This window comes from Myotis myotis, unplaced genomic scaffold (genome assembly GCF_014108235.1).
Source record: "Myotis myotis isolate mMyoMyo1 unplaced genomic scaffold, mMyoMyo1.p scaffold_m19_p_11, whole genome shotgun sequence".
NCBI classification, from domain to species: domain Eukaryota; kingdom Metazoa; phylum Chordata; class Mammalia; order Chiroptera; family Vespertilionidae; genus Myotis; species Myotis myotis.
The window spans coordinates 77,690,909-77,705,992 of NW_023416315.1; the positions used below are offsets into that span (position 1 = coordinate 77,690,909).

The following is a 15,084-nucleotide window of genomic DNA, read 5'->3' on the forward strand; positions in this document are numbered from 1 at the left end:
GGAATCTCCAGACTGTTTTCCACAGTGGCTGCACCAGTCTACATTCCCACCAGCAGTACATGAGTGTTCCTTTTTCTCCACATCCTTGCCAGCACTTGTCGTTTGTTGATGATAGCCATTCTGACAGGTGTGAGATGCTACCTCATTGTCATTTTGATTTGCATTTCTCAGATTATTAGTGACCTTGAGCATGTTTTCATATGTCTCTTGGCCTTCTGTATGTCCTCTTTTGAAAACTGTCTATTTAGGTCCTTTGCCCATTTGTTGATTGGATTGTTTATCTTCTTTTTGTTAAGTTGTATGAGCTCCCTGTAGATTTTGGAGATTAAACCTTTATCTATCTGAGATAGCATTGGCAAATATGTTCTCCCATGCAGTGGGCCTTCTTATTGTTTTGTTGATGGTTTCTGGCCAACACAGTCTTTTACAATAATTGGTCGAAGGGAAGGTCTGCAAATATCCCAGAACTGACACTTCTGAAGGTCAGAATCTGTTTCTTTAGAAGTTAGATCCTAGAATCCTTAAGCAAACAGGCTTTTATCTGCAGTCACATATTAGTTAACAGGTCATCAAATACAGAAATAATGTTTCAAAAATGGTGGGGTGGGATACAATTCCCATTGTCAATTTATTAGTCCAGTTCTATGGAAGTTCCCTGATTAATCTGTAGCAGAACCTTTGGGCATTAATTTAGCATGAAATGCCTGAACATGTTGTGAGATATAACTTTTAGTTTTATTAGGAAAAGAAGCCTCATGGTGGCAGAATCCTGGTCTCTTTAGTCCTGAATTTTAAATTTTAAATAGTAAAATTATACATCCTAGACACTAAGTTGGTAGATTGTTCTACTTCATTGATTCGGTTATTCACTCCTGAGCATAAGTCAGTTAAGTTAAATTGTTGACTATCATTTCAGGATGCAATGATAAAGATAGGCTTCCAATATGAGGACTATATTGTATAAGCAAGCAATCAGTATTTAATCAGGGGTATGTCTATGAGAACAGAAGAAAGAAACAAAGTTTAATGACCAGAGCAATTTTTAAACCAGCTTATTACAGATATTTTTTATTGATTTCAGACAAGAAGGGAGAGGGAGAGAATGACAGCAACATCAATAAAGAGAGAGAATCATTGATTGGCTGCCTCCTGAACACCCTCCACTCAGAGCAAGCCTGCAATGTGGGCATGTGCCCTGACCAGGAATTGATCAGTGTCCTCCTGGTTTATAAGTCAATGCTGAACCACTGAGCACACCTGCTATAAACCAGTTTTTGAGTCTGTAAGGTTAGTAGTCAAAAAGATTTCTGGATTTTTACTCAATGTTTCTTTTGCTGGAATGAAAACAAGCAGTGACAATCTGATAGAACCTCCTTATCTGCAGTTTCAATGTCTCTGATGATGCTAACATGTGCTCAGGTAAATTCTTCATGGCTTACGTAGTAATCACCACTGAGATTGCTTGAGCTGTGGTGTTTACTTTTCAAGTTTATGTCATGTTCTTTAGCTGCAATTTGCCATTGCAAAGATCAGAAAAACCATTTTAGTTTTCAATAATATCAAGTCAAATGATAGGAGAAAAATAAAACAGCAGGCTGTAGCCAGAATATTTTTTAAAACTAGAAAAATTCAGGATCCAATCTAATTTACAGGTGAAAAGTAAACTTTAAAAACAATTAATTGCATTATGGCCTAGCATGTACCTCTGTGTATTATAAATTCTATTGAAACAAATTTCCCCCTAAGATTGCCTTCATTTATATCAAAGATTATCAATTTAAGACTATTTGCTACATTAATTCCAATTTTAATTTGGCTTAACTATTTGCATAAATAGAACAAGAATAAATTGACCATATAGGCTCCCTCAAATATTCTTTGCTGGAATCTCATAAGGAATTTCTGGATTGAACTTCAATCAGCCGCTCAGGTTGAAGAAAGAAGCCACATAGTAACCATCAGTATTAGCCTGCTATTCTCATAGTTTTGGGTAAATTCCTCAAGTTCTTGAGGTTCACACAAATGTCTTGAGGTCCTTTCTTTGCCATCTCTCAGGAAGGCAACCTTTATTCCTTACCTGTGAAGACTGCCATGAATCATGTAAATCAGCAAGGTACTGTTTTTCCCCAAGGGACTTTTATTGGCTTCCAAAGTCAATCTTAATTTTCTAAATCTTTCTCATAATTTCCACAGTCTATGTATGCCTCTCTCAAACATGACATTCCAGTCAAAATCTTGGTTAATAAAACCAGTTTCCAAGAATGTCCAGTTACAAAGAGAACAAATTCTTATTGAATTCATGTAAGCAAATATATTGGCATGAAAATAAAAATATTCATAATTGAAGTTTTCAAACTCTGGAGGGAATAAGAGGGGAGAAAAATATAAATGCTTTAATACTGCTTATCAAGTTATACTTCACTAAACTGCTTTATAAACAAGCCTTCTTATTCTGGAAATAAAAAGAAAACATGACTTAAAAATCAGCAATATTTTTTTTCCTTCTTAATCCTAGCCTGAGGATATGTTTCTATTGATTTTTAGAGAAAAAGTGAAAGGGGTGGAAGAGAGAGAGAGAGATGTGAGAGAGACATATCAACTGGTTGCCATCCACATGTGTACTGATCATGGCCGGGAATTGAACCTGCAACTGAGGTACAAGCCCTTAACTGGGAATAGAACCTCCTGACCCTTTTGGAGGGCCAGTGCTGTAACCATGCAACCATACCATCTAGAGCAAAATCAGCAATATTTTGAACAAAGTCATAAAAATAACAACTTTCCTCAGTTTATTCAGTCCCATAATCTATTCTTATTTATATTGATGATTTGTCAGTATTTTCATGAATCTACTTATTCCTTAGAGTTCTAGGAATATTCATCCAGTTCAAATATATGTCAGAAACCCATATTTTAGAATAAGTCAGAGTCTTTTCCATGGATATTTCTGAAGATGTAACATGTTTGCAAATACATCAGGGTAAAACAATGACTGTCTCTAAATGACAACAAACAAACAAGGAAAATTAAAAAAAAAATTTAAGATGTCATGATTATAGATATTATTATAATGCAATTAACAAAGATATTCAGATTTTTGGTAACAACATTGTTATAATAATGTTATGGTCATAAGGAAACCCCTCTAATGTGTGGAAATAATTATTGTGTGAAATAATTAATGTGTGAAATGTTTGCTGTGTGAAGACCCCAATACTCTGTAACTTCCAAAATGTGGTGAACGCCCCACTATTTTGATGTGAATGCCCTAAGTCCTTAAAGCGTAAACACCCTGCTCCTAGCAAAGGCACACTGGCCCACACTGATAAGACACAAGTTGTTTACCACCAGCTATCTAAGCATCCGATATTTCCCCAGTGAACGTCTCCTGCCTGATGAAAGGAGGACTCACGTCACTCCGTGAGACAAGCCCCGATTGACTGCTCTGCTGTGTGAGCCTGAACCAATTGTGGCCACCTGTCTGTGTCCGTCTTTTGGTGTGCATCGCCGGGTGGCCTTTGCTGGAGCCTAGGACCCACTAGGAATAGGTAAATAAACCTTGTGTGACTGCATACTAATTCTGTCTTGTGTATTCATGTGTTCTGGTTCGGCTCAGCTGTCTATACATTGAAGTGCCAGGGGATAGGCCGTTAATGCTGACTCCTGGTCACCTGCGTTCGTCTAAGTCTAGACAGAAAATTAATTAATTGGGGCATAATTGGGACAACTGGCGTAGCCGGCAGGATTCCAAAACAAATTTCTCCACAGCGCAGGCGGATAATTATTTAAAATTGGCAAAAGCACTCAGGTTTCGGTCAGCGTATTAAGGAAACGACCACCGAATGTAAAGGGGAAATTAATCTGGCACCAACCGAAAGCGAACTAGTCTCTAAGGACACGGGTCAGTGGTCGTCCACCGCAAGGGCATACCCACGCGAGTCTGACTCCCGATGGCGAGGCCCGAGGGTCGCAGCAGCCTTTCTGCCCAAGCGGAGCTGAGTTGGCAGATTATACCAACCAACCTATTCCCAGTCCGGAGACTCGACATAACCGGGTCGCCCAGGTTCGGTCCAAAATCAAAATTCCCCTTCAAAGTAAAGGAAACTGAATTAATGGAAACTGAAAGTAAAAGGAAAATGAAACATTTTGAAGAATATATTTACAGCAGAGCCGCACTTATGAACAAAATTTTGACGAAACTAGTTAAAACTCTCTCTAATTTTCTAAGAAAACTAACAACTCTCCATCTAGAGACCACATACTGCCTTAGGAACACACCGCATTCTGTCAGTTTGGTAGGTACGGACCAAGAGTCCCCCTCACTCAGCACCAAGCAGAAGGTTAAAGACCTCTTCAACAAGCTTTTCAAAAGAAACAGCCCTCCCAAGCCTAACATACCATCAGAAAGTAAATGGAGACAGGTAGAGGACACCCTGAGGGCCAAATATAAAATCCAGATGGCCCCAGGCCTCAACAAAAACATAGTAGATCCTAACAACCTGATTCCAATAATAGAAAGAGCGCCACCACAGGAAGTAGTAGGAATATTACTCCAGACAATCCGTCACCTGCAGGAGGACACTGACAAGGGAAGGTCACTAGCACAGAAGGTAGTTGCAAAATACTCCAGCAAGCCAGTAGTAGTAAAAAAGAAGGTAATAAAATTAGAAAATGAAGGGACTGAGGAATTAGTAGAATTCACCTCCTTTTCAAAGCAGGAACTAGCAGAACTCAGAAAACTACTGATTAAAGGGGAATTACCAGACGTAAAGTGGCTTGTAAAAAATAAAAGGAGACATATGTAATACCCTTTGTAATACTTTAAGCAATAAAACAATTTTTTTTAAAAAAGGAGACATATGTACTACCCTTTTAATACTTTAAGAAACAAAACAAAATTTAAAAACATAAAAATAATAAATAAATAAGAAAAAAGAAAAAATATATATATGAACTTGGAGGCGACACGTCTATGTTAAGTGCAGAGGAACTCACAGTAGTAATAGATGCAATACAATTAGCCAAATTAAAAACAGCACTAAAGGAAATTGCAGAAGAACACTCAAATAGTAAGATCATTAGGGATTTGGGTAGGAGATGCGTGGAGAAGAGCATTCCCAGCAGTGGACCTGTCTTCAGGACAGTTGTCAGAACACAATTGCAGACCCAGTTAAGGAAATGGGTGATTCTAATGAGCCTCTCTAAACCAGACTGGAGCTCACCCTGGGAAAATTCAGAAGTAGAAGGGATAGTCAACGTACTAATAAGAAACGCCCAGATGGCTACAAAATGCAGCTTCAGAACCTTATCGCAGGGTCCAGCACTGCAGAGGATATTAAAAAGAAAACCCAACTGCACCAAGACCTGTTAGCAGAAAAGAAATTCGCCTTCACGGCAGAGGAATCAAAGAAATAGTCATTCCCCATGCAACAGTACAGAGGACCTCTAAAGCCCTTACAAACAGCCAAACCAATGAAAACAGGCAGAATGACCAGGACAGACAAGGACAAGCTAATTACTGGAGAAGGAACAATCCGTTCTTCAAGAACAATAATCCATTCAGAAGTAATAATAACAACTCAGTCAGAGACAATAGTAATCCATTTAGAAATAATGATCCATTCAGGAATAATCAACACCCCCAGCCACAAAACCCATTCAGACAAAATGACCCTTTCGGAAACAATGACTTATTTAGAAATTGAAACTTTAAATGAAATCCCAACCCCTTCCAAAATGGACAAGGCACTAACCCCTTTAAACAAAACTCAAACCAAATCAGGGAAACTGGCAGGGCTCCCGCCGACCACAGCAAGTTCAGCAGTAGAGGGGCACAAACAAATTTACCCACCCTACCACTTGCAACCCTCCCCGACATAAATATTACAGAAACATTTCGCATGGAACATGATAATAGACCACACATAACACTACAAGTATCACTACATGGAAGTCATTTTCAAAACCACTCATTTTTAGTAGATACAGGATCACAAGTCTCTACTAAAAGGCACAGTAACACACAACAAAGTAGTCACAGAAGGAGTAATGGGCAACGTGATCCGAACAGCGCCCACTCCTGGACACATATTATAAAGGGTGTCCCAAAATTCACGCAAGAAGTAATTTTGATAGGAAACATGGGTTTCTAATTAAAAACTGTAATTTTTTATTGATTCATAAAGTATACAGTATAGGGTTATGTATGAAATAGGACATCAGGTAAATGGCCTCCATAGCTTTGCTGGCACATACACAAAGCCGTGGTCTTCATTGGTCTTCATTTTCCCTGCTCCTGGGCTGCTGGGGTCCGGCCCCAGCGGGTCCAGGGGTCCCCAAAGGTGTGGACGGAGTCGGCGAAGAAGAGATGACATGGAGACAGCGTTCAGTTGATCAGCAGCCTCGCCAGGATCTCTAGCCAGGATCTCCAGCCAAGTTCTGGTCTGGATCTCCAGAGAGGTTCTGCTTAGGATCTCCAGCCAGGTTCTGTGTCCATGTTCTCTTGCTAGGTTCTCCAGCCAGGTTCTGTAGCCATGTTCCCTCACTAGGTTCTCCAGCCAGGTTCTGTCCAGGTTCTCCAGCCAGGTTCAGTCACCAGGTTCTAGTCAGGTTCTCTTGCCAATTTCTGTAGTCAGGCTCAGTCCAGGATCTTTTGCCATGTTCTCTCGCTACGTTCTGTCTCTAGGTTCTGAGGCCAGTTTCTGTCCAGGATCTTTTGCCATGTTCTCTCCAGCGAAGTTCTTTTGTCTCTAGAGAACGTTCTGTGTAGGTTCTGTGCCTCCTGGTTCTGTGTTCTAAGTTCTGTGTTCTAAGTTCTGTGTTCTAAGTTCTGTGTTCTAAGTTCTGTCTCTCTTGGTTCCGTATTCTAAGTTCTGTCTCTTGCTGTCTTATTACATCTGTATTTATACCAGTTGATTCAATCCTATCAATCTCTATTACAAAGGTTAGGGCATTTCTTATCTTCATTCCAGGGAGTAGCTTAAGCATGATTGTTCGTAGTTAAAGTGATTAATTACCCACCTGGCACTAGTTAAGAGGTTTTATTCCCTCCCTAACTTCAGGGGAAAATCCCTACCTGGGGAAACAACCTTTCTCAGAGAGGAGACCTTGGTTAAAACACATAGTGCCAAGAAGGTGAGCAAACATATTAAGAACAGTATGCCATATATGCCAGGTCCCTTGAAACAGCAAGGATGGACCGGCTCCCGGCAAATTCCCCCTTTTTTATTTTTTAAAAGCAGGCATTAAAAAGAAAAACCCGAAATGCTCTCTTGTATCCATTTTAAGAGTAGGATTGGCGCTTTCTGCTATTACCTGAGTCCTGATCTATCATCCCAGGGAGAGCTTGCCAATCCTGCACTTTCCCAGGGTGGAAAGGCTGCAGTGGGGTTAAGGATAAGGCTCCTTGGGCCTACCTTCTCCCATGCCATTACATTTACCTTTCCTTCCTCAGAAAAGCATGGACATACTTCTTGTATAAAACGTTCTGTCTGACTGGGAGTAACCTTAATTCGTCTGCTAGCAAGCATATATGTTAAAAGATCAATACAGAGTCTTTTTTCTTTAGACTCAGTATGGCATATCTTCTTAATCTAAAGATCAATACAGAGTCTTCTTTCTTTGGACTCAGTACGACACATCTTCTCAATCTAAGTTCTGTACTATCCACCTTCTTACCCTACTTATCTTCTGTAGGGGGGTCTGTAGCACCCTGGTGGAGTCCTATCCGTCCCGAGTGTGGGGGTTCTCAATGGAGGGGGCTTACCTAGGGGAATCCTGTTCCAGGGGTTCCCAAAGGTGTGGACGGAGTCAGCGAAGACTATCCACCCTCTTCCTACGGTGGAGTCCGATCCGTCCTGAGTGTGGGACGCTTACCTAGGGGTCCCTGTTCGGGCGCCAGATGCCGGGGTCCAACCCCAGCAGGTCCAGGGGTCCCCAAAGGTGTGGACGGAGTCGGCGAAGAAGGAGGGACACGGAGACAGCGTTCCGTTGATCAGCAGCCTAGCCAGGATCTCTAGCCAGGAGCTCCAGCCAAGTTCTGTGTCCATGTTCTCTTGCTAGGTTCTCCAGCCAGGTTCTGTAGCCATGTTCCCTTGCTAGATTCTCCAGCCAGGTTCTGTCCAGGTTCTCCAGCCAGGTTCAGTCACCAGGTTCTAGTCAGGTTCTCTTGCCAATTTCTGTAGTCAGGTTCAGTGCAGGATCTTTTGCCATGTTCTCTCCAGCAAAGTTCTTCTGTTTTTGTAGGTTCCTTCTTCTGAGTTCTGTCTTCTTCGTTCTGTGTTCTGAGTTCTGCCCTTGCTGTCTTGTTGCATCTGTATTTATACCAGTTGATTCAATCCTATCAATCTCTATTACAAAGGTTAGGGCGTTTCTTATCTCCATTCCAGGGAGTAAAGATTATGTAGCTTAAGCATGATTGTTCATAGTTAAAGTGATTAATTACCCAACTGGCTTACCCGCCTGGCACTTAGTTGAGGGATTTTATTCCCTCCCTAACTTCAGGGGAAAATCCCTACCTGGGGGAACAACCTTTCTCAGAGACCTTGGTTAAAACACATAGTGCCAAGAAGGTGAGCAAACATATTAAGAATAGTATGCCATATATGCCAGGTCCTTTGAAACAGCAAGGATGGACCGGCTCCCGGCACTGGGCCATAATTGGTACTTGGTAATGCTTATCAAATTGAAGGGATTGAAATCAAAGGGCAACAGATATTAGAATCTGATTCAATAAACCAAGTAAAATTCGGCTTTTATTTTTTTGTTGTTGTCCTTAATGCTCACGCAAAATTCAAATCTTGTGTGAATTTTGGGACACCCTTTATAAAGGAAAGAAAATCCCAGCAACCTTTTTAATAGCACCAGAAATTCAAAACATTATAGGTATGGACTTAATCCCACAACTCTTTAGTCACATCATGTATAAACCTACATTACATAAAATACAGACATTCTTGATGTAACCAATGCACTTAAAAAACTTCTGAAAGAGCATAAAGTAGAACCAGGCAGATCACACATTTATCACAGCCCAATCTGGCCTGTAAAAAAGCCTAACAGCACCTACAGGATCACAATTGACTATCCCAACATGAATAAGGCCTCACCAAAGATAGATGGCTGCCTGCCTGACGCACAAGAAGTAATCAACGTGACCCAAAAAGCCGACCCGAAACGCATGGCAGCAACTGACCTATCAGACATGTTTTCCGCCATCCCAATAGCTAAGGAATCCAGACCTATTACCACATCTGCATGGCAAGGTAAGCAATCTCAATTCAAAAGACTACAAAAGCATACAAAAATTCACCTACAGTTGCACACAATTTACTTGCCAATAACATCGACCCCACCAAATGTAAATCTACAATTGTACAATACATAGACGACATCCTACTCTACAACAATGACAAGGATACCCTTCAAACTGACTTAAATGCACTCGTATCTCATTTGAGATCACTAGGCTGGACAATTAATCCTGACAAAATCCAGCCCCCAGACACCAAAACAACATTTTTAGGCATCCACTGGAGGTCTGCAGGCGGAAACATACCGAACAAAGTAATAGAGAAATTGCTAAACCTAAAAAGCCCAACCAACAAAAAAGAAGCACAACAATTAATGGGACTTTTCATGTACTGGAGACAACACATGCCATACCTGGCAGACATTGCAAAACCCATATACAGTCACCAGGAAAGCAGTATCTTTCATATGGGCCCAAGAACAGGAACAAGCATTTAAACAATTAAAGGACTACATACACCACCTTCAATCCCTACAAAGTATCAGACCAGGAGACAAAATAGTACCAGGCATTAGTTTCATGGCAGAACATGGAACTAGTTGGGGACTAGACAAAAGAGGAACAGAAGACGGAAAACTAATGCCTGTAGGATTCTGGACTCAGAGATTCCCTGACTCTTACCACAAATTCTCTCATTTTGAGAAACTAATCTGGACACTATACGTGGCATTTTGCACGTGGAGCCCCTGACTGGACTTAACCCAATGACCGTGCGCAGCACATTGGCCCTTAAGGCACGGCTCAAAATGTCAGCTGAATTGGCAGGTTCCCAAATGGACGAGAAGGTTCTCGCATGCAAGTGGTACATTAACACACAAGAAACCACTGGCTCCAGTGAACCAGCCCTCCTCACCGAGGAGGTCAACAAACTTGAGGTGGAACCACCTACCTGTGCCAACAAGTTTGTAAGACCACCCGATCCGATCGGTGTGAAAGGGCCACAGTATAGCCCTGAACTTAACAACGCCTGGTTTACAGACAGATCCGTTTCCGTAACCGGTGACCAGTGCGCATGGAGAGCAGCAACCTTCAATCCAGCGACATCACAAGCGCTAACGGCGACTGTAGGTCCAAATCTGCTCAACATGCCAAACTCATAGCTACATGTTCAGCCATTAAGGACTCAATTGACCATCATAAGCCCAAAATTTACGTCTTTTCCGACTCATGGGCAGTCTGTAAAGGAATCACTGAATGTTCAGGCAAATGGCAACAATCAGGCTGGTTAATTAATGGCAAACCTTTATGGTCACAAGACTATTGGATAAAACTCTACGGTCTCTCCAAACAAATTAAAATATACACACGTCAACGCTCACGCCACAGACAAAACACCCACATGCTCCACAACCCAACAGCAGATACATTAGCAAAAGGCGTCACACCTGAAGACAACATCACTATCGTGGACAAATCAAAATCATTAGCAATTAATCTAAAATTAGTAAGAAATGAAAATAATGACTAGTCCATCACCCCTCTTCCTAAACTTAAGTTTAGGAAAGAAAATGGCAAATACAAATTGCTCCCATCTACATCAGAACTCACCTTTCCACCACAATTTATACAACAGATACATACAACATTAGGACACCTAGGACATTCTTCTCTTGCCCCTTGGTTCCTTAAGATGCAGGGGTCCTCAAACTTTTTAAACAGGGGGCCAGTTCACTGTCCCTCAGACAGTTGGAGGGCCGGACTATAGTTTAAAAAAATACTATGAACAAATTCCTATGCACACTGCACATTTCTTATTTTGAAGTAAAAAAACAAAACGGGAACAAATACAATATTTGTATTGCATGTGGCCCGCTGGCTGTAGTTTGAGGACCCCTGCTAAGAGGAACCTAAAGGCACCCATTAAACTCATCAAGCAAGCAATCAATTCCTGTGAACAATGCAAAGGTACTCACACGTTTAAATCTATTATAACACCCAGACTGACTAATGCATTTGTGCCTAATCAAGTCTTACAAATTGATTTTATTGGACCACTTCAGGTACCCTTTGCAGACAAATATGCATGCACTATTGTTGACACAGCAACTGGAATACTTTATGCTTACCCCTCAAGACATCCAAATGCAAAAACCACTATTCAAGCACTCTCAACATGGTTCTCATTCTATGGACCACTGCACATCTTTGAATCAGACCAAGGCACACACTTCACAGCATCATCAGTCCAACAACAAGCACAAGACTTAGACATCGATTGGAATCTCCACCTGCCTTATAACCCACAAGCAGCTGGACAAATAGAGAGACACAATGGCCTCCTCAAACACAAACTGCAAACACTATTCATGGACAGGTCATTCAAGACACTCCAAGAATTACCAGACAAAGCATGTCTACAACTAAACTCCACACCCAGGGCAAATAGACTTTCCCCAATAGAAGAATTACTCCAACCACACATTCTAAATAATCCCATTGCAGATCATGAACCACCCCTCAATATCACCAAAAAATTACCCTATAAAACCTTAACCAAACCCGCTAAGGATGGCTCCTTATCCCCACAGGAAATAATTGCCCACTCTGGATCATCGCTCTTCTGGACTGTAAACAGTCTAGGACACCTACAACAAACCAAACTACAGAACTCTACCCTCTGGCAGGACCCAACTGCTCACCCACAAACTTCTATATTGATCTCTACACACTCCTCTCACTCCCCTTCTCAATCCTTCCCACACTAGTTCTAGTGTTGACCCTCAAATGCCTCCTTAACGATGTGCTTAAGGACTGCCTGCATCTCCCTCTTTGGATTCCCCCTCCTTATAGCACTCTTAGCAACCCCACTGAGACTCCATTGGATGTGGTGTCCGTATCGTTCATGTGACAATACCACCACCACCAAGCCCACCACCACCGTCCACGTGACCCTAGAGATCTTAAAAAAACCCTACTCCGCTCTCTATAACTATACCCTCTGCATCCTAAACAAATAATACCCATCTCTTTTTCAGTGATCAGACACTGGAAACCTGGAACAACTAGTTGAATTTCTAGAAGAGATCTCAGCAGTCCCAGTACCCCCACAATCCGCACCAAACCAATCCCCCACTTACCCTACTGTTCCCGCCCCACTTCCAATTAACCCTCCTTCAGAACGAGCCCCATCCCCAACAATTCCTCCTTACCCTGGTATTGCTCTTGACAATTATCGCATACAACTTCACCCCCTGATATGTAATGATTCTTGGTACTGCTGGATACCCCAACCCAACTCTTATTCTGAATACCCAGCAAACCTACAGACTAGCCTCACAGGCCCAGTGAGACAAAGTCTCCATAACCTGCTGGATGATATTCAAGCATTTGCTGAATATCTCCCAGGGCAAATTACTATTAATTACCTCCACCTCTTACAGCACTACACTCGCTTGGTGGAGGCAGCCATCTACTCTCCTAATAGAGACCCAGATCCTATCCCAACTACTCTCATTAGTAACCCCCTTCGTTGCTTCTTATGCTCCACTATCAATCCCCACCATTTCCCCTCATGCTGCCAATATGGGAATGCATACCCAGTCTCACTCAGGAAGAAATCGCCATGCACTGTTAGCACAAGACATCATTCAGGATTTAGAACAGGGAGACATGGAATTAGATATTTTCTGCTACCGCTAGTCTTTATGCTCTCCCTTATTACTGCTGCCTTTGCTAATGCTACCGCTACTATTGATATCTCCAATGCCACAACCCATACTTCTATAATCACTACTTCTATCTCGCACCCTACCACAGCTCCCTCTACTACCACAACAATCCCTTCACTTATCTTTCTCACACATCCTACCCATATACCTAAACTGAAAAAAATCGGGAAAACACTATGTGTACCCAACTGTACACATAGTGACAAATAATAATTCCTTACTCTCATACTCTATAGGACATTTTGATTTTAATACCTCTATCTACTACCATAGCACCTATAAACTCTGCCCTGCATACCTTCCTGCACACTCTTGCCAAACCCTTGCACTAAATTCTGAGCAAACGACTCTTAGAGCTCATTACCACACCCAACTGAAAACCTGCACACCACTTCAATGGTTTCCAGATGCACTCACCACTAGATCAATATCAATCATAGACACACGGCCTTGTGAACCATCAACTACAACATATAAAATCATTAACAAATCCTCTTATTCTCAACCCATCCAAACACAGATCCCTTTGTTACTCTGTGTGCAAAGAGCAAATCTCACTGTCACTCCCTTTATGGAAAGACTAATGCATTTCTGGTATACGGGTGAGGAAGGAACAGATTTTGAGGATTATGACTCTTATGACTCTTATGGGTCCATCCTTTTTTTTCTGTTTAAAGAAATTTTCTATGTTGGACTGGGTGTCATTCGGGATAAATGCAATGAAGCATATGCAAGCTATTTTACTAAATTTAGGATTGTTATTAATTTGGAGTAAAGGATTGTTGAAATTTTCAAATACAAGTGGTGTAATGAGATCTGTAAGAACTTGTGGAATATGTATGGCCAGAAATTTTTATCTGAGGTTAAAAATTCCTGGATAATCACTGGTTTTATCTAATAATTCTTATTTTGTCTTTTTATGAGTGCCAGTGGAATCTGAGACTAGTACCAGGAGGAGAAGTCATCTGCTCTTGCTGGGACACAGAAGCACCATAAAATTACTGCTCCCCACACAGCAAGTAAACAAAGGCCTTATCATAAATTGTTGGGTTACAACTTGTCATGCCATCCTTTGCTCCTTGCTTAGAAACTCGCTACCCAAATATGCTAGACCAGGTAGTCCAGGAGAAAACCCAATCAAGTCAGATTTTTGTTAGCCATACTTATCAGCCTGCAGCATGTTATGACTCTACTACCAAATGCATGTGGGGGGTGGATTGTATTGGACAGAAAAAATAATAATAAGACCTGTCACGGCCAATGTGCAACTAATTAATGTTGCTCCTGTTTGTTTCAGCAGTACGCAGGACCAACATCCAACAGGTCACCTCCCAGATGATCTATGCAACTCTACCCGCAAGGCTGAAAACACCACCTACCCCTGGTGCCCCCTGCAGGAACATTCTATGCATATGGGGCCACTGCTTACCTCTGCCTGCCTGAAACCAGAAGAACTCCCTACAAACCCCTCTGAGAGGAAGAAGTGGGATGCTAACCCCTTGATCATTGTCCCTTTCTAGCAGGAAGTAGCTAAGAGCACTTATCTCACACTAATCATACCACAAATAACCTTTACAAGGTCCAACTGGCACATATGGAAGAGATAGAGGATTCCTGGTGTGTACACCTGTTCAACTTTACCCAGTCTTTGATCTTATTCACTCCCCCAAAGATCATTTACTTCCCCCAATAAAGCTTTTGTAGTCCACTGATGCCATGAGAGGGATCCTAGACCTTATTATGCAACAGGAAATCTTGACCCTAGAGATGTTATCCCATTTATCACCCCTGTTCACCATAACATCCCATGGTCATTGCTCCACAAGCCTAAAAGAAGCTTGTGGGACAAGCTGGGGGGGGGGGGGGGGGGGGAGATGAGGAGGAAACTGGTCTTGCAAGGCATGTCAGGCCATAAAAGCTGTGAACAATGCGCTGCCCTGGGGTGGGGGGAAGGTCGTTATCGCTGGCCCCAGGACAGATCATCGGATATGAACTGGGGACCCCCAATACCTGGGGCCTTCCTGTAAGCCCAGGAAAGGAAGTGGAACCATATCTGCAAGACAAAGACCCTAGAAGGTTATAAAAAGTGAAGCCTTCTGTGTGTTT

The 15,084-nt window shown here is 41.9% G+C and overlaps 1 long non-coding RNA gene across 2 annotated transcripts; it reads left to right on the top strand.

The window, feature by feature from the left end:
* Nucleotides 1-3,353: 3,353 nt before the first annotated feature.
* Nucleotides 3,354-14,690, top strand: LOC118666506. Of its 2 annotated transcripts, none has more exons than XR_004970981.1 (3): nucleotides 3,354-3,548; nucleotides 13,909-13,997; nucleotides 14,276-14,690. It is a non-coding gene; the product is annotated as an uncharacterized LOC118666506 (long non-coding RNA). The 2 variants fall into 2 exon arrangements; XR_004970980.1 differs by having other exon boundaries at nucleotides 3,355-3,548; nucleotides 13,903-13,997.
* The last annotated feature ends 394 nt before the right edge of the window (nucleotides 14,691-15,084 follow it).